Genomic DNA, 23,124 nt, shown 5'->3' on the forward strand with positions numbered 1-23,124 from the left:
CCCAAATAAACATTTTTTTTTAAACTCAGCACAAATGATCGGGGAGTCAGGGTACCCATACCCTGCACCCTAATATCTTATTTTTATTTAATTTTCAGGACGGGGGGTTTAAAAAACTGCTGAATGCCGAATTTTCTTCATTTTGTGGCCAGCATATTTGAGCATGAACTCCTACAGAACTTGCGGGCGCCTCATGCTCCCACAGGACTCGTGGAACCTCTTGCTTCTCTCAAAGCTAGATGGCCAATGGGGGAAAAAAGGCCCCTCAGCCAATCAGATCGCTCTGTTATTTGAAGCTGCATGCCCACGGAACTCCCACAAGAGTCCAACGAACCCAACCATCCAGATATCTACACATTTTGAACCTTAATTTCTCAAAAACGACTGAGCGGATATATACCAATTCACAAAAAGCACACTCTCTGGGTAAAGTTCTAGCTTTCTGTCAAATTTGGTGTAAATCTGTCCAGCTGTTTTGGCTGTAGCAATGTCTAAAATTCTCTGTGAAACTTGCATGGGGAATTTGCATTTGACGGATCAACTGCAAATTGTATATATACACATAGAGGGCTTTTGGGTCAGCCCTCCTCTGCCATTGGTTTGTCTGAGCATCATTTACATTCTGCTTCCATCCATAACAGGGGACTGCATGGGGAAATAGTTCAGTCAACACAAAAAGATGATGTTTGGAATGTTGAACATTGTCAAACATTTACCCCCCATCACAAGTCTGGGTTTAATCCATCGTGATTTTGCTCACTCCGCCATTCCAGTTTGGACCCAGTCATTTGCAAATCAGCTTTGACCCTGTTCTCCCAGGGAACAGTGCAGCCCGAATTGACAGGCCAGGTCCTCCATGAACCGGAAATCAAGCATCCTGGGACCTGTTTCAAGGCATCACCCCTCATCAGCCAGGCTAGCTTGAAACCGGTGGTGTAGTGAGCCGACGTCTGGGAATTCCCTCCCTCCTAGGGTGCAAATGCAACACAAAATTGGCAGTTGGGCTGGACTGTTCCCATGAGGCACAGGGTCAAGACTGATTTGCATATAGCTGGGTCTGAACTGGGGTGGCGAAGTGAGCTTAAGAACGATGATGGCTTCAACCGAGGTCTGTGACTGGGGGTGAGTGTCTGAAAACTTTCAGTGTTCCGTCCATCATCTCCTTGTGTTTGCTTTGTTTGCCCTTAATTGGCAGGGTATACCCAGACGTGGGTCCCTTGCTCACTTTGACACTGGATTCAAGCTAGCCTGACTGATGAGGGGTGTCACCCCGAAACCGGTCCCAGGATGCATGTTTCCTGTCCAGGGAAGACATGCCTTGGCAGTTCGGTCTGGACTGTTCCCATGAGGCAGAGGGTCAAGACTGATTTGCATATAGCTGGGTCTGAACTGGGGTGGCGAAGTGAGCTTAAGAACGATGATGGATTCAACCGAGGTCTGTGACTGGGGGTGAGTGTCTGAAAACTTTCAGTGTTCCGTCCATCATCTCCTTGTGTTTGCTTTGTTTGCCCTTAATTGGCAGGGTATACCCAGACGTGGGTCCCTTGCTCACTTTGACACTGGATTCAAGCTAGCCTGACTGATGAGGGGTGTCACCCCGAAACCGGTCCCAGGATGCATGTTTCCTGTCCAGGGAAGACATGCCTTGGCAGTTCGGTCTGGACTGTTCCCATGAGGCAGAGGGTCAAGACTGATTTGCATATGGCCATGTCTGAACTGGGGTGGCGAAGTGAGGTAAAGAATGATAATGGATTCAACCCGGATCTGGGGGTCGTGTCTGAAAACTTTCAGTGTTCCGTCCATCATCTCCTTGTGTTTGCTTTGTTTGCCCTTAATTGGCAGGGTATACCCAGACGTGGGTCCCTTGCTCACTTTGACACTGGATTCAAGCTAGCCTGACTGATGAGGGGTGTCACCCCGAAACCGGTCCCAGGATGCATGTTTCCTGTCCAGGGAAGACATGCCTTGGCAGTTCGGTCTGGACTGTTCCCATGAGGCAGAGGGTCAAGACTGATTTGCATATAGCTGGGTCTGAACTGGGGTGGCGAAGTGAGCTTAAGAACGATGATGGATTCAACCGAGGTCTGTGACTGGGGGTGAGTGTCTGAAAACTTTCAGTGTTCCGTCCATCATCTCCTTGTGTTTGCTTTGTTTGCCCTTAATTGGCAGGGTATACCCAGACGTGGGTCCCTTGCTCACTTTGACACTGGATTCAAGCTAGCCTGACTGATGAGGGGTGTCACCCCGAAACCGGTCCCAGGATGCATGTTTCCTGTCCAGGGAAGACATGCCTTGGCAGTTCGGTCTGGACTGTTCCCATGAGGCAGAGGGTCAAGACTGATTTGCATATGGCCATGTCTGAACTGGGGTGGCGAAGTGAGGTAAAGAATGATAATGGATTCAACCCGGATCTGGGGGTCGTGTCTGAAAAGTTACAGTGCTCCGTCCATCATCTCCTTGTGTTTGAGAGTCCACACTAGTCATTGTCTGTCTTGCCCTGTGAATGACTGCATTTTCTGATCACATGACCATCTGAAAATGTATAGTTTCAGTATCAGGCTTGTTGGCCAATCTTTTAGCTTTTAATTTTCTCCTTTTATTGTTTACCTTTGCAATGCTTCTCCTCTTTTTATTTTTCATAAGAGGTTACAGCAGCTACCAAGGCATTGCTAGTGTGCCGCTTGATTACCGCTTGTTTCACCTGCAGTACGCCACATCTCATGTGGCCACTTCTTCTAATTCAGAAGACCATTATAGAATGGTGTTATCCATAATGCAGAATGTATAATTATTCTACCATTCCAAATCGACTAACACATTGATTCTAAAGGTAGGGGCCATGCCAGAACTATAAAACAATGAGAAACTATGTACAATACCACTACAAGACGGACACCTGCCGCTAAGTTTAGTTTTGTTATTGCAAGAATATACCCACCATATTTAGAAGGCAGCATGTTATCTTTTCTACTTGTATTCCTTTAAACAATTTTATGTTGTTGAGTGTGTGTGTGTTTTACTGTGGCTGTGTAAGAGGGTAAATGGGAGAATGAATCAGGGGAGGTATGAATTGATGCATGAGTGCAAAGATGAGCGACAGAGTGCCCGTATGATGACTTATTGAGTACCTAAACCCATCAGTGACACAAAACGTACTTTCATTCATGAGCCAGACCTATGGCACCGACAATGCTTCTTGTTTCATTTTGTGTTTTGTCAGCAAGTGCCTTCAAACTCCAGAGAGTATCTCAGGAGTCCTATCCTGAGACTTTGGGGCCTATTCACAAGCGTAAACTCTGTTATAAACATGTTTATAGATCAATATTTTTGAACTTGTTCCATATAATCTGAACAGGCATCCCACGCCCATTCACCACCTCCCAGATAGTCCTTACAGCTAACTATCGTAATGATAGAGTAACACCCAAATCCATGAATCCATTAAATTCCCCGCAATGGTCTACCATCATAAAACACTAGACAGCACATATGACAGCACACCCTACAAGTCCAGTATGTCTATTGACTAGATATCTATTGACTCCCAAAAGCACACCTCATTCAATGTTGCTTCTTTCTCGGTTCCATACAGATAAATTCATGCTGCGTACAATACCTGAAAAACACATTAGACACACCTCTGACACAGTCAAGTACCAAAGTGTACCTCCCACCCATTGAGTACCTCTTGCCAGCTGAAACCAACTCCGGGGGACTGATTGTTGGTACCGAAGGGAGAGGAGCACCAACCTATTTAACTTTGGCTGGTTGGGAGAGGGCTCTAGCACTTACCTTGTAAAGTCTGGTAAGTTCCTTTAGTGGGTATTATGTGTTTGTGTGAGAGCATGTGCAGAGTTAGTGGTGTCTATTGAAGACATACTAAATGCTGCACAAAGTTGTGAATCTACTGAAGCTTGTTTTTAGTCTATGGTGTGGACATGACCTACTACATCCTTCTGCTCCGGTAGTATTAGCATAGAGGTCGTGTGGATGTCCAGGCCGCCTGGGGAATATCTTTCACTTTCCTGTCAGGGAGCGAAATACCTGCTCAACAATATTGCCTGAGCTCACAAACCCCCGGTGTGGTGCTTGGCACTGCCTATCAACAGTGGAACCAGACCTACAGTGTCCGACAGGCCTTTCCCTGGACTCCAGAAACCAGTCATCTGGAGCGTGTCCCATACCTGCCCTGTGAAAGCTTGGGGCGAACGCCCAGGAAGATGCACCTTCATGGGAAGTCTGGACTTTCGGTGGCTCTGGCTTCACACCAGTGAGCCCAAAGTACTGAAACCTGCAGAGCCAGTAACTTGTACTTAACCTGGACTTCAAGGCACATCTCTCTTGAAATATCCCCTCAAGGCTAGACCCAAACCCTGCTGCTGTGACAGCTCTGGAAAAAGAAGAAGTTGCATTGGACGATAAGTGGAGCAGACTCCACTCTTGGCCAGGAGGACAAAGAGCAAGGAGAGTTCTCTGAGCACTATGGGAGGTTGCAGTGAGCAAGTGATCCACCGAGGAGCCAGTAGGGCCTTCCAGCCCAGATGACTCTATCCAAATGAATGACCTTTGCAACACAGATAGATTGCAAAGACTATTTCAGCACTGAGAATATGCTGAGCCTGAATCTCCCCTCTACCGCAGCCTTTCCAATGCGATCTTCTTGGTAGCCTCAGTCGCGCCATTTCCTGAGCAAGAGAGCACAGAGGTTTTTCATCTGCACTTTAAATCTTAAGCCACTGGCCCTTTGGCTGATGCTGTCATCGTGATTTGGTAGCCATTAAATTACCTCTACCACGAGCCCTTGTGCTTCCAGTGAGATTGTAGAATGAGTTTTGGGGTGGAATCAACTGAACCTTCACAGATATTCCACAGTCTCCAATACTGAACTGGTGACTACATTGGGCGCCCCCAGGTCCCATGGATACCATAAGCAATTGGAGACCCTGACAGTGGAGAGACAGGCCCATGAAGTTCAGTCCAGAGAGGGGCATAAAAATGCAGACTGGGATCTCTCCTGCTGCTCGCTGTCTGAAGGTGCCAGCTAAGGCTACAACAGATCTCCCCTCAGCTATGTCCAGTGAACAGTGCACTGACCGCGGGAGCCCCGGTCACCCTGTTTTCTAAACAACAAGACTTTTGCAAACGTATTCATTGGCGCTCTAAATACAATATTACTTTGAACACCCTGAACTCTCATTATTGACAAGTGATGTTTGAAATAAGAGTGAACAAAACAAGTACTCTGAAACCCATGCATCCAGCGCCTGTATACCCTCAGGGGTGACAAGAAGCGCTTTACAAATCTACTGATTGATACATTGTTCATTCCCTGCAGCCTCTTCTCCTAAATTGCTGTGCATTCCACAGTTTGTATTGCACCAGCATGGGATGCTTCGATGCCACACCTCAGGTCTCTCATGCATCATCTGATAAAACCTTCTCATTCTAGTTCCATATTAGGCCTCTGTGAGAAAACCATCAACAAGCAGGGCACGATTGGCATCACTGGTACTGGGCTCAGGGACCAAAGAGACACAGTAAGAACTACAGACAGAAGTGGCATTGTTTTTAGCACTGGTATATCTCCCAAAGACCATACAGAAAAATGCCAGAGAGATGGCATAGCGAGTCATATACCCATGGAGACACCTGCTGGGAACTGGAGGTCAGAAGGTCAAATCCAGCCAAGGCCATCTCTGCCTCAACAACTATCCCATGTTGGCTACATTGAATGCCATTACATTACATTAGTTAGAGCAAGACCTGCTATTTACTGCCCCTGGAGAAATATTTATATTATGAACAAGCACCCTAAGATGACTACCACTTGTTTAATTTACATACCACTTCATACCCCGTTGTGGGGTGCCGAAGCACATTTCGGATAGGTAGCATGTTACACTGTGGAGAAGTGTATGGCTGAAACTTGGGTGGTGCGTTGGTTGTTGTGTACCCATGTGGGACACGTTTTGGTATCGGGGTCCCATTGACGAGCCTTCATCTTGTCGTGGCCGCATAGTCTAGCAGTGTGATGGAGGAAAGATGTGTGAGAGACAGGCACTGGGTGCTGACAGTGATCATACACACCACTGCCACCTAGACCTGGGGGCCTAGCTTGGTCAGTAAGACTGGGGGGAGTGAGCTTCAGATTTTCCGACAATCACACTAGGGGTTCATGTTAATTATTATATGGGAAGCAGCGCATGAGAGGGGCTTGAGGGCCAGTAAGTAGAAAGGGAAAGGAGTTCGGATTGCAAGGGGTACTTAAAAGACAGTTTTTTGTAAAATAACCATATTTTGAGACCTTCAAAACAGAGACGAGTTTGTGTGTGTGTTTTTGTCAGAGTGAGCATTTAAAAATCCCAGGTGAATCGAACAGACATCCTACCATACCCGACAGAAAGCTCCTGTACCCAACTATTTATCAAATAATACATGTATTAGGGCAGTGCGACACCCCAAACAACCCCGCTGAAGCTACGCCCCTGCCTAGAACTATGGCACTCAATCCCGAGGCCACTGAGAGCCACAGAGAAAAGTTTCAATATTTAGTCTTTCTGTTTTTCCTTTTTGGGGAATGAGAACCAAGGTTACTCTGTAAAATATTTAAAATATGCAATGTCCCATTTCTCAGTACTGCTTACACTACCTCCTCTCTCCCTCCGGGGGTTTACCTCTCCTCTCTCACTAGTTTCAGTCAGCGACACCCCCTCAACCCAGAAAAATAGTTACCTTGCGGAATATAGTATGTGCGCTAAGGGTGGGCGGAATTTGCGAAATAAACTTTCGCATATTATTGCGAAATTGCGCAAAATCTCCGTGAGCATGCGAAACTTTTGCGAAGATGCGGAGATTGCTTTTCCCGCCCGTTCGCGGTGTGTTTTTGCGTGCTCACGGGGAAATATATCTCCAACTTGCCCATGCGGTCCTTAATGGGCGCGGCCATCTTGCTCGCGATGCTTATTTCCTGTTCGCGATCGCAATGACGTGTTCGCGATCGCAAACTCTCGCGGGGTAGCGCGACCGGCTATCAACAATCCAACATCTTGTGGCGCGTGCGAACGGATAGGAAAACTTGTCAGCGAATGCAGGGACCCGGTAAGTCGCGACCGCACGCGCAAGAATGCATTTTTAAAGCACGAACAAGAAAAATACTTCCTTTTCGCTGCAGGTTGCGAAAGTTTCGACATTTTCGCGCTCTTCGTGGAATGCGAAAATGTCAAAATATCGCAAATTCCGCGAGCGGAATGAAATTTACCGCCCAGGCCTAATGTGCGCAAGGGGACGCTCATTTTCTTCTGTAACGCTGTGGAATGGGCAGAAATGCAATTCTAAGAGCGCTGTTCAAAAACGTTCGGTGTAATGAGGTGTACAAGCAGCTATCGGCGGTGTCACTTTGTAGAATCTGTCTCTGCAGAGATCGTCTGGCTGCAGGTGGCAATTTTAATTCTGCTAGTAGAGTGGATTATCTGCAGTGAGAAGGTTTGCACTACGGGCCAATGAAAGCGGAATCTTGGGTGGAGCATGTCAGGTGCATAGACCACCCAGAAAATCCCAACATAGGAACGTAGTTGGTATTCACAAATGTTTGCTTGGCCTCTAAAATCACACAACTTAAATACAGTTAAATACAGTTAGTCACAAATGATCTGCCGCCTGCTAGAAGCTTTTAAAGTACCGTGCAATGCCTTTGCAGATCTAGAGAGCCTGCTATAAATGGGTGGTGATGTCTCATTAGCAGACACAGGCGCTTCGGTTGCTGTCGCGAGCTGCAGTCCTGTGACACATGTACCTCTTGCAGTGCCGGTATGTGTCTCTGGTCCTTCTGTGGGCCCCTGAAGCTGAATTATCTGGGGTGTAGGGCAGCATGGGATGCCTTCGACCATGCTAGATTGCAGCCTGGTCAGGTTGTAACACCAGGCATCCATCTCTTTGCGCTCTCAGCAATACCAGCATGGCGCCGATACAGGGGCGGGGAGAACCATGAGCTTGTGAGGAGTGCAGGTGGGCCTGCTTACGTTTTCACCTACCTGTTGGTGCTGGTTGTGCCTTTAATTAATGCAGGGAAGCGCTACCGCTCTTCCTGCAGGACCCACCACCTTATCCTGCAGCTAGAATAACTACTTTTACCCTGACATTGATACCATGCTATTGCCAGCTGCCAATCAAACACCCTGTATTCACAGACCAGCACAAAGTCCTTGGGCTCCTGGTGGCCTGGCAGTGTCTCAGAAGCCATGGAGAAGCACCAACTGTAGAAGACAGAAGATGACCATCACCAGTGGGATGAAGAAGGCCACTTCATCAACCACATGCAAAGGCTGCTCCTCGACCAATGCGGAAAGCTGTTGTGTGTAGGAAGAGTTTCTGAGCGTTGCACTCCAGTGCTTAGGAGTCAAGCTTCTCTAGGTACAACGGGGACTGAAGGGAAGGCATCCATAGCATCCCCTTGTCCCCCATTCTCTGTATACTCTCCCCCTCCCTACCCCGCTGCTCCTAGCTCTGCTTCGCCAGCGCCGGGGTCTAGCAGGCTCCCCCGATGGGACTCCCAGGGGTTCACCAACCAGCCAAGGGACAAGATGGTCCAGGTCTAGATGAAGATGAAACGCAGAAGCAACCACTCTCACCTTTGAGAAAGTGATGGGATTGATATGTGACGAGGGCGAGGGAGAGGAAATAGGCTTTGAATATTTAAGAATAAATAACAAGCAGTCATCAGAAACAAAAAAAAATAGGATGAAATCCCCCACAAGTAATTTGAGTTCACTTGAGGATAATGTTGGTCAGACCACAGCAACAGGGAACACCTTAGCGACAATAAAGCTTTTTCATAAAAGGTTTCATCCCTGGATCAAGCATGTGACATTGCCATTGTCTGCCAGAGACACAGTAACTGGGCCAGTGAACACAAGAAGAGATGATGCCATGCCCTGATCCTCACTGGGGACCAGGATAGATCAAAATCATCAGCCCGGCACAGTCTGGCATGGCATAGAGCAGTGTGGAGTGGCGTAGAGTGGAGTGTCGCAGAGCAGAGTGGCCTTGAGTGGTGTAAAGTGGCATATAGTGAAGTGACATAGAGTGAAGTGGTATAGAGTGGAGTGGCGCAGAGTGGCATAGAATGGAGTGGAGTGACATAGAAAGGCGCAGAGTGGCATAGAGTAGAGTACAATGGTGTAGAGTGCAGTGGCCTTTTCCATAATTCCCAGCAGCTTTACCCGCGCATGACAGCTTGTCTTGCCGGCGGCTGTTCAACGAGGGACTCCTCTGTTCAGCCCCTGAATCACAGTCTGCCATTGAACTGGAGGGGAACATGACTGTAAATTCATGACTCTGGGCCATTAGGGTTTGGCGGGGAGGGCACTCTCTGCCAAACCTTCAGTCCGCCTACCTGATTTACCGACGGGCGGACCGTAAGTATGTCAGCGACGGAGCGTACTCCGGCTTTGTTGCTGACACACGTCAGAGTTTTGGCTATTTGACCACCCACCCGATTTAGAGTTGACGGGCGGATAGCCAGTTTTCACTCTCCCTGGCGGTAAGCAACAGTGAAAGTGTATAAGAGAACGCCACACTCTGGGAGATCACTTCCATGGAGTAGGGGGCCATTCGTTTTTGATTTTTCAAAAAGAAAATTCCGCTTTGGGAATGAAAGGCTGTCATATTTGGCTGAGCCGTCTGCAAAACGTTCAACTCATTGACAAGAAACGAAGTGATGGTCGTTCCTGCCAATAACGAGAGATGTCCGAAGGTCCAGCGAACTGTTCTAAATGGGGACGACGGGTACTCCATCAAGGTGACAGAATATTTTACTTCATTGCCAACCCTCCACACTCTAAATCAGGTGCTATGTGCTCTATTTAAGAGGTCCAGATGCTTTTAATTATATTGATCTATAGTACATCATTGGGCCCTCAGAATTGGATCTGACACTTCTCTCATATAGAAACTCAATAAAAACCTTTCAAAAACATACTTATTGAAAATAATTCTATGTCTTAAGCTTCCCAACTAATGTTCATCCTATAATGGCCCAGTTTTTAGCCAACTATTGTCTGACTTCCTGTCAACAACTACAGCATGGAGCCACCCACCTGCTATGTCCCCTGAAATGATGAAACCATAGGTGGTCAGTGAGTGAGTCTCCACGTTGGTACTCAGTGTTGGAACAGATTTATTTCAGGCTTTGTGTCCCATTGTAATACCAGTTTGCATACCCCACCCCTTGTGATTCAGAGAGACTGGCATGCTACCAGCCACCAAGAAGTCCCCATTTTTGAAATTTCTGGTAGGATAATATCAAGAAGATATGAGCTGGCAGAAGAGGCAGAGCGGTCTCAGTTTGGGTATCAGGGCTCTGGGAGAGCCGATCCCTTCACCTTGGAGAGGTTGAAGATCGTACATCCTTTTGAGGTGTCTTGAACACCTGCCTTGCCCTGCCCAAGAGCTAGAATGCCCTTTCCACCCAGATTCAAGAGGCCAACTGTGGCGAAAGGTGCGCTATGGGAAACATCCTTAACATTATATAAAACAGATCCGATGTAGATTTGAGGCCGCCATTGTGCACAGACGTTGTATTTGGTTTTCCCATAAGGCAGACTATATAGGCCTAAATGTGGAAGGATGCTTGTCATCAGACGACATTAAATAAAAATGAGTGTTTGGCATGTTGTGTGGGAAAGAAAGCAAATGTTAAATGCTATTAATCTGCCAGAATTAAAGTGTACCCAACTGCTGAGAAAATGCTGTGTTGCCGTGCTGCTGCTGCTGCCCATTTCTGGCCAAGGAACCTCTTCAAATTGAATGACTCACGGCCACCTACATGTATAAGGAGGAGACACTCTGAGGGAACCAAAGAGTGCTTAATTTGTACAATAATAAGTGCCAGGGCTCTGACCCGGAGGCCACTGCAGCTTGCATCGCCACTGCCCCTGTCATCACAGCCAATGACGGTACCAAAACAACTACTAACCATCTCTCTCCTGCAAGTGTGACAATTCCGACAATTCCAGATCCTCAAAGCTATAGGAATGGCTGTGAAGGCAGGTATTAGCAATTTTTTAATGTATATTGTATTGATAAGCAACCTCTTGTGCTGATTTCTAAATTAGCTGAGCAGCACCACCATGTGGCAAACTGTCATCAGTGCTGGTGTTGACAATTAAGTGCGGTGCAGAGTACCGGAACCCACCAGCACAAATTAAGCACTGGAACCGAGGTAACATTAGATAGAATATTCAATACATAAACACATTTCGGGTCAATTATGGCCCATGGTGATCTCCATAATACAAATTCACCAAGCACTACTTTGTTTTAGATCTCGTGCCAAACTCAGGGCTCAGAGAGAAGTTGTGGGAATACATATTCTCTTTGGTAAATGTACACTCTCAGCTTCAGGGGTTGAAAACGATGCCCAGAATATTAACACGCATTGGCAAAGCCAATAGGTTTTGCCTACACAAGAACTATTGGCTATGCCAATCAATATCTTTTAGCCATGTTGTACAGCAGCGTAAAGTGGAGTCGAATACAGTGGAGTGGCATAGCATAGAGCATTGTGGAGTGGCGTAGAGTGGAGTGGCGCAGAGCAGATTGGCTTGGAGTGGTGTAAAGTGGCATAGAGTGAAGTGACGTAGAGTGAAGTGGAATAGAGTGGAGTGGCGCAGAGGGGCATACAGTGGAGTGGTGTAGAGCAGAGAGAAACACAGAGTGGATTGGAGTGACATAGAATGGTGCAGAGTGACATAGAGTAGAGAAGAATGGTGTGGAGTGCAGTGGCGTTAGTGAAGTGGTGTGGAGTGGCGTAAAGTGGAGTGGAGTAGAGTGGATTGGCATGGTGTAGAGCAGTTTGGAGTGTAGTAGAGTGGCATAGAGGGGAATAGAGTGACGTAGAGTAAAGTGGAGTAGAGTGGTTTGGAGTGGCATAGAGTAGAGTGGTGTAGAGTGAAGTGAGGAAGAATGAAGTGGCGTAGAATGAAGTGGCATAGAGTAAAGTCCCATAGAGTAGAGTCGAATTGAGTGGAGTGGGGTACAGAAGCACAGAGTGGCACTATGTGGAGTGGAGTGGCATGGCATGGCATAGAGTAGAGTGGCGTACAGTGGAGTAGAGTGGCATAGAGTGAAGTGGCATACAGTAGAATGATGTGGCGTGGGGAGGAGTGGTATAGAGCAGATTGGAGTGGCGTGGAGTGGAGTGGTGTAGAGTGCAGTGGTGTAGAGTGCAGTGGCACAGAGTAGGGTGGTGCAGAGTAGAGCAGAGTGGTGAAGAGTGCAGTGGCATAGAGTGCAGTAGAGTAGAGTGATGTAGAGTGCAGTTGCATAGTGTGCAGTGGCGAAGAGTGCAATGGCATAGAGTAGAGTGGTGCAAAGTAGAGTAGAGTGGTGCAGAGTGTAGTGTAGTGGCCTAGAGTGCAGTGGTGTAGAGTGGTGCAGAGTAGAGTACAGCGGCATGGAGTGCAGAGGCTTAGAGCGCAGTGGCGTAGAGTAGAGTGGTGCACAGTAGAGTATAGTTGCGTAGAGTGCAGTGGCTTATAGCAGAGTGGTGCACAGTAGAGTGCAGTGGTGTAGAGTGGTGCAGAGTAGAGTGCAATTATGTTATGTTACTAATTCCTAATACAGCGCAGCAAATCACTGCAGATGGGGTATCTCGGTGCTAGAGCGCAGACCCAGAAAGAGGTCGAAAGGCAGAGAGGAGTGGTTAGAGAAGCCAGATTTTTAGAAGTTGTTTTAATTGAACAAAATCGAGCACACAGGGATGTGCAATGGAAGTCTATTCCAGTGATGTGGGCCAAGCTAGGGAAAGGATCGGCCCCCATGTCTGGCTGTGCGAATGCGGCGTGGCCGGAGAAAGAGTTGATCCTTTGATTTCAGATTTCTGGTGGGCAGAGACGGGAAGATTTTGTTTTAGAGATATTCTGGACCTTTACCTAAGCAGCTAACCACAAGAGCTTGCGTGAACGTTTTTCTTGCATGGAGAGGCAACCAATTAAATGCTCTTCTCAGCATGCGATTTATACCAAAACAGGTGCCGCATGTGGAACGTACCTGCTGTCTCATTGTAAGATTGTCATCAATTAGGATACCAAGTTTTTTTACCACCTTTTTGGGTTGGGTTGAAAAGCCTAGTTCAGATGGTCACCAATCATCCAACCAGTAGTTGTGGGCCTTGCCAAATAGCACTAACTCCTTTTTATCACCATTTATCTGTAGGCGATTCCGGGACATCCAGGAAGCAATTTTGTATCAACTGCATATGAGATGGCCTCAAGGCCACAGGACCTTACCACTTGAGCCAGTGGTGCAACATATATGTTAAAGAGCATAGGGCTGTATGAGGAGCCCTGAGGTACTCCTTAGTCCAGTGGCATGACAAAAGATTTGAATGGACCTAGGTTCATGGTTTGAGTACAATTGCTAAGGAAATTCTGAAACAAGCCAAGGGCTTTGCCTTTGACACCAATCTTGGAAAGTCTTTGGACAATGATGGAGTGTGAGATGGTGTCGAAGGCCTCCAACAGATCAAGCAGCACCTGCATGGCTGGACAACCCTCGTGAAGGGAGAGTGTGATGGTGTCCAGAATCCCCATCAGTGTGGTTTCAGTACTGTGTGAGGTTCTGTGGTACAGTGGCAGTGTTGAGAGAGAGGTTGTATAGTGCTGTGATGTCTGGGAGCAAAGTGTTAGCAAGTGGCATCATAATGTGTGATGGAGAAAGGTCAGAGGGGGAACCTGACTTGACTTCTAGGGTGATGGGTTCATGGTGCTCCAAAGTGGTGGAAGAAAAAATGAGTATGGGGAATGGTGGCCAGAGAGTGGGTGGGAGAGGGATGGTTAGCATGGTCCCTGTATATATTCTCAATTTTCCCCTCAAAATGGATACCAGGACGTCACACAATTCCTGGGACGCTGGAATGGAAGAAATACAGGCAGTAGGGCTCATTAACTCATTTAATACTCTAAAGAGTTCTTTGGTTGAACTGCCAGCACTGTCGATTCTATGATAAGATTAAACTCATAAGTGGCTTTAAGCTTTTTATGATAAATGCTAGAGGCTAATTTGTAAGTCATTTTATCAGAGGAGGATTTGGAGGGGTGCCATCTTCTCTACAATTTCCTGCAGGCTGATTTCTCTTCTTTAAGTTCTTCTGAGAATCATGGAGCGTGATGCCTGATGGAGTTCCGGCGATTTGGTTTTAGAGGTGTGACTATAACCAAGGTCAGGGCAAAAGGTTCTTGGAAATTTGTGAGTGCACTGTTAATATCTAGGAATTCTATGATATGTTGAGGGGGGAGTAGAAGAGAAAGAGGAATCTGAGATTTTCCTCCAGGGCCTAGTCATTCTTTGGAATTAATTCTTCCTACTAGATTGTATTTCTTTGAAAGGGATCTGGAAGCTAAACATAGAATGGTCTGACCAGATTAGAGGAGAGGCAGAATTCACCTGAAGGTCCAAGGCATTAGTCAAAACACGATCTAACGTGTGACCAGCAAAATGTGTAGGGCCAGTAATTTTCTGAAAGAGCCCTAACATCTCCAGATCTGAAACAAGTTGTTGTGTTTCAGAGTCTGCAACCAAATCTGCGTGGAAGTTAAAGTCCCAGACTAAAAGAAATTTATTAGAAGAAAGCACATGAGGGGCAAGACATTCCGTTACTTTATGACTGAAGGTTTTTTTGGGTCCTGGAGGGCGATAAACTAAGGCACCCTTCCAAGAATCTCCTGGTGTGATCTCCCTATTAAAGATGCAGACCTCTACGCAATCCTCGTGAAGGGTATCCAAGCAAGTGACTTTAAGTGGGTTGTGGAAAGTAATTGCGACTCTGCCCCCATTTTAATTTCTCTATCTAGTCTAAGTAGGTTATAGTTTGTGGGAATGGCTATGGGGAGGCACGGTGTAGTCGAGGGATTAAGCCAGGTTTTGGAAAGGAAGCACATGTCAGGTTGATGGGTAGTGATGAGGTCCATTATCTCAATTGCGTGTTTAGGGAGGGAGCAAACATAACAGTAAAGGCCTTTAATCGAAGGATGGATATTTTGTTGTTCACTTGGGGGTGGGTACGGGATATTCATTGAATGATCCTGATCCGTGGTTGCAACAGGGAAGTGGCATGAAGTAGAGTGGTTCTGTGTAGAGTGCAGTGGTGCAGAGTAGAGTGGTGTAGAGTGCCGTGGAATAGAGTAGAGTGATGCAGAGTAGAGTGCAGTGGCATCGAGCAGAGTGGTGCAGAGTAGAGTCGAGTGGTGTAGAGTGCAGTGGCATAGAATGCAATGAAGTAGAATAGAGTGGCACAGAGTATAACGTTGTAGATTGCCGTGGCATGAATGCAGCGACATAAAGTTAAGTGTTGCAGAGTAGAGTAGAGTGGCGTAGAGTGCAGTGACATAGAGCACAGTGGTGCAGAGTAGTTAAGAGTGGCGTAAAGTGTAGTGGTGCAGAGTACAGTAGATTACCAATATACAAATTCACAAAAAAAAACGTTTTGGGTTTTGGGTTCCAGAGTAGCGTGCTACTTACCGAAAGCACTTCAACACCTCATCAGGGGTAGCAAGCGCTATATAAATGAAAACCCTTCCTTCATCGATCTCTCTACTATCTTTTACAATCCAAATAATAGACTAAAATGTTCACTGCTCAAATTAATTTCATATTTCCCTAGACTAACTCAACACTAAACCTTTTTTGGGTTCTGGAGTAGCATGCTACTCAGTGAAAAGCAATTCAACACCTCATCAGGGGTAACAAGCTCTCTAGAAATACAAATCCTTCCCTCTTCTATCCCTCCACTATCCTTTTTTAATCCAAATAATAGACTAACATATCCACCGCTCAAATTAATTTGATATCTCACTATACTAATTCACCACTAATCCTTTTTGGGTTCCGGAGTAGCGTGCTACTCACCGAAAAAGTGCTTTGACGCCTCGACAGGGGTAGTAAGCACTATATAAATGCAATTACAATCAATTGCAGTGCAGTTTCATAGACTAGGATTGTGTAGAGTGCATTGGTCTAGAGTGCAGTGGCGTAGATTAGAGTCTAGTGGCTTACAATGCATTTGCATACAGTGGTGCAGAGTAGAGTGGCATAGGATGCAGTGGCGTAGAGTGCAATGGTATAGAGTAGAGTGGTGCAGAGTAGAGCAGAGAGGCGTAGAGTGCAGTGGCATAGAGTGCAGTGGCATAGAGTAGGGTGATACAGAGTGGAGTATCAGAGCGCAGTGGCATAAAGTGCAGCGCCCGTAAAAAGCAGTGGCATAGAGTGGTGCAAAGTAGAGTGTCATAGAATGCAGTTGCATACAGTGCAGTGACATAGAGTGCAGTGGCGTAGAGTAGAGCTGTGAAGAGTAGAGTAGACTGACATAGAGTGCAGTGGCATAGGGTGCAGAGTAGAGTGTTGTAGAGTGCAGTGACATAAAGTGCAGTGTCATAGAGTGCAGTGACGTAAAATGCAGTAGCGTAGAGTAGAAGGGTGCACAGCAGAGTTCTGTAGAGTGCAGTGGCATAGAGTACAGTTGCGTACAGTGCAGTGGGGTAGAGTGCAGTGGCGTAGAGAATAGTGACCTAGATTACAGTGGTGTAGAGTGTAGTGGGGTAGAGCAGAGTTGTGCAGAGTCGAGTAGAGTGGTGTAAAGTGTAGTGGCAGAGTAGAATGGTGTTGAGTGCAAGATCATAGATTGGAGTGGTGCAAAGTAGAGTAGAGTGGCGTAGAGAAGAGTGGTGCAGAGTAGAGTACAGTGGCGTAGAGGTCATTGGTATAGAGTAGAGTGGTGCAGAGTAGAGTAGAGTGGTGTAAAGTGCAGTGGCATAGAGTAGAGTGGTGCAGAGTAGAGTGAAGTGGCGTAGAGTAGAGTGGTGCAGAGTAGAGTGCAGTGGTGTAGAGTGCATTGGTATACAGTAGAGTGGTGCAGAGTAGAGTAGAATGGAGTAGAGTGCAGTGGCATAAAGAAGAGTGGTGCGGAGTAGAGTGCAGTGAGGTAGAGTGCAGTGGTGTAGAGAAGAGTGCAGTGGCATAGAGTACACGGTAGAGGGTTGGAGGAGAGAGAAGCAACATGAAGGGCGGTGGGTGGGAGGGAATAGAAGTTGCATGGAAGGGGATATGGAAGATAGACTGAAAGCACAAGCACTCATATGGAGTTCTTGAACACAAAACAAGTAGCTACAAAAATAGGAGCAATGGGTGGACGGACACAAGTACTTGGTCCATGCTCCAGGGGAGGGCCAAACACAAAGAAGATGACATGACACCTGCATGCCATGACAAACGTAGCAAATGAGAGGGACACTGAACAAATGGTAAGCTATGGACGGGCTGTAAGCCCACTGAATATAAACAAAAGTCTTGCAGAGACAGCACATTGTGTAGGCGAAGCCTAAAAATTGACATTTCGAGGCAGCGTAGTTTCAAATGTGACATGTGAGCCAAAGTCAGGCAGGTAGTTGTCAAAGGCATTCCGCCATTTTTATTTTGTTCCTCTGGCATATTTTCTATTACAGAACTCTGAGACCCCAGGATTTGAACTGCAGGCTCCTTTGTCTGCTTAGACCAGCACAATTGCTAGGGTCTTATTGTCTTCTTTAATTTACTGTTATTTTTATTTATATTGAAGTGGTGGTGTAGATGAACTTACACATTTAAAGGGCACTCTTACAACTCTGAATGAACCCAGAAAGAGACTTAATTACAACTCTGTTCTTGAAACAGATTTAGAGAGAGAGAGAGAGAGAGAGAGAGAGAGTGTGTGTGTGTGTGTGTGTGTGTGTGTGTGTGTGTGTGTGTGTGTGTGTGTGCGCGCGTGTGTGTGTGTGTACCATTGTCTTGCACTTTCTTAGTGCTTTGTAGCTGCAATCTAATCAAGGTTAAGAGTGTAAAGTTACTAGTCGTCAGGGCTCTCAACCTTAAAAATAATGATACACAGGTTTCTGGCAATACTTGCAATGGTAACAACCAGCAAGGAGTGGCCAAGTGCTCAGGAACCAGGAAAGCAAGCCCGAGACTCTGCGACCAGCCTTGAAACAGGATAGGTAGTTTGATTTTTACCTAGAAAGCTTCAAAAACCAAGTGGCATCGCTAAGAGGGGCCTGCAAGGGCTGGTGCCCCATCTGTAAATGTCCTTCCCTCTTGCTGCCCCTCATTGTGTCATACCACCAGCGACATCCACACAGGCTAAAACAGGCATTGCTCTCTAGTCCCTGTCATAGCAATATTATTCCTGTTTACATTTTATGTTTTACTCACTTTTGCATTCCCTACGGGTATTTGCTTTTTCCAGGATGGTGTGTTTCTGTAGTTTTTTCATGTAACATATCACTTGAGTATAGTGCATAGTGTAAAAAGAGTCGCTTCTATGCAGCAGTGTGAATTCAGTTTATGGGTGGATCATGATTTGAGAGCCATGGAGGTCAGGCCGAAGGCAGTGGAAATTTCTCGCAGTGCTTCGGAATGCTTGCTCATACAATCATTGGCCTCTCTGCAGAGCGCACAGAGCAATTGTCAGGAGTGCCAGTTGTAAATATGATGACATGCGAAAATGAGATACACAGCTGTCAAAATAGTGACAAGATGAAAGTTAAAGAAAATGCAGTGTGTATAGGTGAGTGAATGTATTGTGTGTGTGGGTCAAGTGAAGGAGATGCAAGGAAGCATGTGCAGGAGAGAATGAAAAGAGTGTTTTGAAGAGGAAAGAGATGTGGTCTGAGATATGAATATTGTTTCATAAAGGTATGAGGAGAATGAGAGCTTAACTGTCTCACAAAGAGACTGCAAAAGAGAGTAGTGTACAGAGGATGCAGAGGAGAACGGGAGTGATTAAGACACTCTGAAGATCTTTCCCCTTCCACAGGTCATAATATTGTTTAATTCACAGTCTGCTCAAATATCTCATGATCCATTGGTTCTCGAGCCCTTGGCGGTGTGGATAAGGGGGGACCACGAGATCAGAGGCCTGAGGTGGACGGAGGGGCACGAGGACCGCATATCGTTATATGCCGACGATATCTTGTTATACCTAGCCTTCCCTGCTCGGTCGCTGCGTCGGGTGCTCCACATCTTCCACATCTTTGGTGCGCATTCTGGATACCAAATAAACTGGTCTAAATCCCAGATGTACCCCCTCTGGGGCGAACCTCCCCTGAGTCCCAGGGGCTACTCTATCCCGCTGGCCAGTCAGGGGTTCCTATACCTTGGGATATTCATCACCGCAGACGCTCAGGTGTTCTTGGAGAAGAATCTTCTGGGGGCATTGCGGCGATTTCGGGTGGACGTGACGCATTGGAAAACCTTTCCTCTCACTGTGTTTGGGAGGGCGTCCCTATTTAAGATGCTCGCACTACCCCGCTTTTTGTATGCGTTGCAGAACGCGCCTTTTCCGATTCCCAACTCCTACTTCTCACATATAGATGACGCGGTGCATGAACTGCTATGGGACAATAAGCCGCCGCGGATTGCAATGGCCAAGCTAACGATGGGATGGTATGATGGGGGAATAGGTCTGCCGGATTTGCGTCGATATTATCAAGCCGCGCAGCTGACGGCTATCAACAGTTGGGTGTTTGGGCGACATGACGATCCGAGCTTCCGAACGGACCACTGGATACTGGGTAAAGGGAGGTACAACAGAGCCCTGTACACCAACCACAGGAGGTTGGGGCTGAGAGGCCCGACGGCGCGCACGGTGGAGGTTTGGCAGAGGGTTCAGAATCAGACGGGATGGAAGAGGCGCCTGACGAAGGCAACCCCATTATGGGAGTCGGACATTCTGGGGAGACTTAGTTCATACGTCGGTTTCGACAAGTGGGACTTGATCGGAATCTCCAGGGTGAGTGACTTGTGGGTCAAAGGGAGAACGGCATAGTTCCCGGAGCTTCAGGACAAATATCAGTTAGCCCCCACAGAGGGCTTTCGCTACCTACAGATTAGCCATGCCATAGACTCGGCTCGACCCAAAGGCGCCTCCCTCCCGGCCTCCTCTCCCCTGGAGGATAGGCTCCTGTTGGACCCTATGACCCGAAAAGCCATATCGCTCACGTACAAGAAACTGATCAATAATAGGAGTGACCCGATGGCCAAGCTTAGAGCGGCCTGGGAGGCCGACGTTGGGGCATTGCCGGACGAGGATTGGAGGGAGGCATTGGCCTCCCCTAGAGAAGTGGCTATCCCCTTGCGTCTTCGGCTGGTACAACTTAAAGTCCTCCATAGGGTATATTTTGACGCCATATTGTTGCACAGACTCGGGAGGCGGCCGGACTCGCAATGGCTCCAGCAGTGTGCACTCACTGGCACATTTTTCCACATCATATGGGAGTACCCCCACATAAGGGAATACTGGGCCGGCGTCACTAGGCAAATGGCTAGAGTTTGCGACAAGTCCATACACCCGTCACCTCGGTTATGCCTGCTAAACATCTGGGAGGCGACGGACCTCACACCAGTCGAGCAAGAATGGGCCACAGGGGGATGGGGGGTAGCCAAAAGGAACATCGCGCAGCGTTGGGGGGTTGGTACCGCCACGAGGTTAGTGGACTGGGCTAAAGACATGGACTATGCCATGCTAGCGGAGAAAACGGTGTTCACAGGGAGGGGGTGCCCGCGAAAATGGGATACCAAATGGGGCAAGTGGAACAGGTATAGGGGTAATATCTGCGTCTCCCCGACAGTTGAACTTAGAAATGAGCAAAAGCGGATACAGGGAAGGGCTGCGCTGGATCAGCAGGACACTGACTAGGAAGTCCCTAGGGGAGACTAGAATGGGGGAAACCGGAATGGGAGATGGTATGGTGGCGACGATATGTGGGGGAAGATCACTGGATAGGGAACAGCAGAGAATAGCTTGGCTGCTGAGTATAGGGGGTTGTGGACTGGTGGTAACGGCTAATGTACACATTTCTGCAATGTCATTGTCATGGTTATTTTCGCTGTCTTGGTTATCAATAAAAAGTGTTTTAAAAAAAAAATATATATCTCATGATCTCCCATTGTAGGTGGCCCCACCAGTTTTATCTACACCCCGCCCCATGTGTGCCCCCCTAAAAATCACCTCCAGAGATGCCACCGTAAGCCCAAGGCCTGAGTTCTTGAACGAACAAGGCAAACAAGGGCTGGGCTCTGCAGGGCACACAGGAGCTGCCATGTCCTGCAGACTCAAGCAACACACATTGCTCCAAAGCCCCGGCATTTAGAAAGGCGGAATCAAGACTTGCCTACAACAGGAAATGACACCTGCTACTATTTTTGGACCAAAGGCCTTTTGCTAGAGGTGAAGGCAGAGTTGATGAAGGGGGTAAAAGGGGAGAGTGGGAAGGGATCAGACAGAGATCGGAATGAAATTTAACTGGAGACGCATATAACCGGCCTAAGTTTCAATACATCAAGTCAGCAGCACTTCCTAACACGAGCAGGAAGGGTGCGCGCACTTTCACACTGTGAGAAAGTGCCCAGAGCCCCGAGGCTACACAAGAGAATCAGCAAAACACAGGAGGAAAAAAGCAAACAAAAGGCTACCTGACCATGTCCAACAACTGAATACTGCCCTTTCTTGGTGTAAATGCACACGGCAGCCTGCTGCCCCTCTGCATACAGTGGTCCCAACGAAATTTTTTAAATCATATAATACTTGGTACCCAATAGTACAAAGACACCTCAATAAGTTGGGTTGTACAATTCTTTATAAAGAGTGTAATGATAAGATAATATATTTTGCAGTGATCGTTTTACACTCTTTATAAAGAACCGTGCAACCCAACTTGTTGAGGTGTCTTTGTAATATTGGGCACCAAGCATTATATGATTTAAATAATTTTGGCGGGACCACTGTGTTCTGTAACAATTCCTACCCAGGTCCCCCGGTCAGACGGATTTCCCCCATTGCGTTGTAAAGGCCCCTGCGGATAGGTTGGCGCTATGTAATCATTTAGAGTGACTTAGAATCACCAGTGAAGTACAATTTGCACTTTTATCAATCACACGTCCTCCATCACACTGCTAGGTGTTGCACCCCGAGGCACCATAAGAGCACCTCTCTGGTCGCTCGTGCGCGGCATCAAAATACCTCTCACATTGGATCACAACAAATATAACTCTGACAGCCATGGACTCCCCAACGGGGACGAGTGCTACCCATCAGATAATGCGCCTCCACCCCTACGACGGGGTATGAAGCGCTATATCACTGCGGCAATACAATACCAGTACAAAACCCTAGGAGCAGACATGACTCTGTTCTTGTCTGAGCTGCTGCTTCCCAGTGCAACCAGACTCATAGCAGTAGACGTTCTGAGCAGCTGACCCAATTCAGCATCATAAACAAGCCCCGACTGAGCCGATTTACCCTGGGCATTGTGATGACCGCCCTCCCTGTGCTGCTGTACTGTGAACTGCTGTATCCACATAAGAGTCCTGACAGCACCGCGTCATGAAACAGTCTGAGCAGCTGCCCCCAGCATAGCAGCTCCGTGCCATTCGTTCCAGTACCGCTCTATGGCAGACGTCTGGCCGGCTGGACCCCACTTCCCAGGCACAACAAAGCTCAAAGAACTAGGGAGCCCTACAGCATTTGTTTTGACCGCCGTTCATTTACGCCGGCATAGACGGGGCGCAGGTTTTTGAAGGGTTCTCGGCCCTCAGGGGTGTATAAAGTGGGGCAGTGTGTAAAGGGTGCAGTGTGTAAGGGGTGCTGTGTGAAAGGGGTGCAGTGTGTAGAGGGTGAGGCTGCAAGGGGTGGAGTCTGCTCCAGAACAAGGTGGTGAAAGGGGGATGGGTTCTTCAGAGGGAAACATTTCCCATTCAGAAGCTCAGTAACCATGGCAACTAGAGGAATGCTTACTCAACCCTCAGCGTTCCCATGGCGACGTGGAGACGGCTTCCATCTCTTGGTCTCTTTGGGCAGACCGTTTCCTAGGACGGGGGATTAGGAGGTTAATAGATGATCTGACGGTGTTTGAGGGATGGGGGAGGAATTTGGGATACCGAAGATGTGTTTACGGTACAGGAATCCAACTCAGGGCAGCCGTGGACAGGCAGCAAGGCCACAGCCCTTGATTCTAGGAAAAGCAGAAGAAGCCACATAGGGCAGCAGGACCGCTCAATTGGATGGGCGACCCCTCCAGTGCCAACATAGTCTTTCAACCT

The 23,124-nt window shown here is 47.5% G+C and overlaps 1 protein-coding gene across 2 annotated transcripts in view; it reads right to left on the reverse strand.

Moving 5' to 3' along the window:
- MACF1 (microtubule actin crosslinking factor 1) overlaps nucleotides 1-23,124 on the reverse strand; it is a 1,146,281-nt gene that overhangs the window by 1,102,882 nt on the left and 20,275 nt on the right. The window lies entirely within an intron of this gene.

This window comes from Triturus cristatus, chromosome 3_2 (genome assembly GCF_964204655.1).
Source record: "Triturus cristatus chromosome 3_2, aTriCri1.1, whole genome shotgun sequence".
Lineage (NCBI taxonomy): Eukaryota > Metazoa > Chordata > Amphibia > Caudata > Salamandridae > Triturus > Triturus cristatus.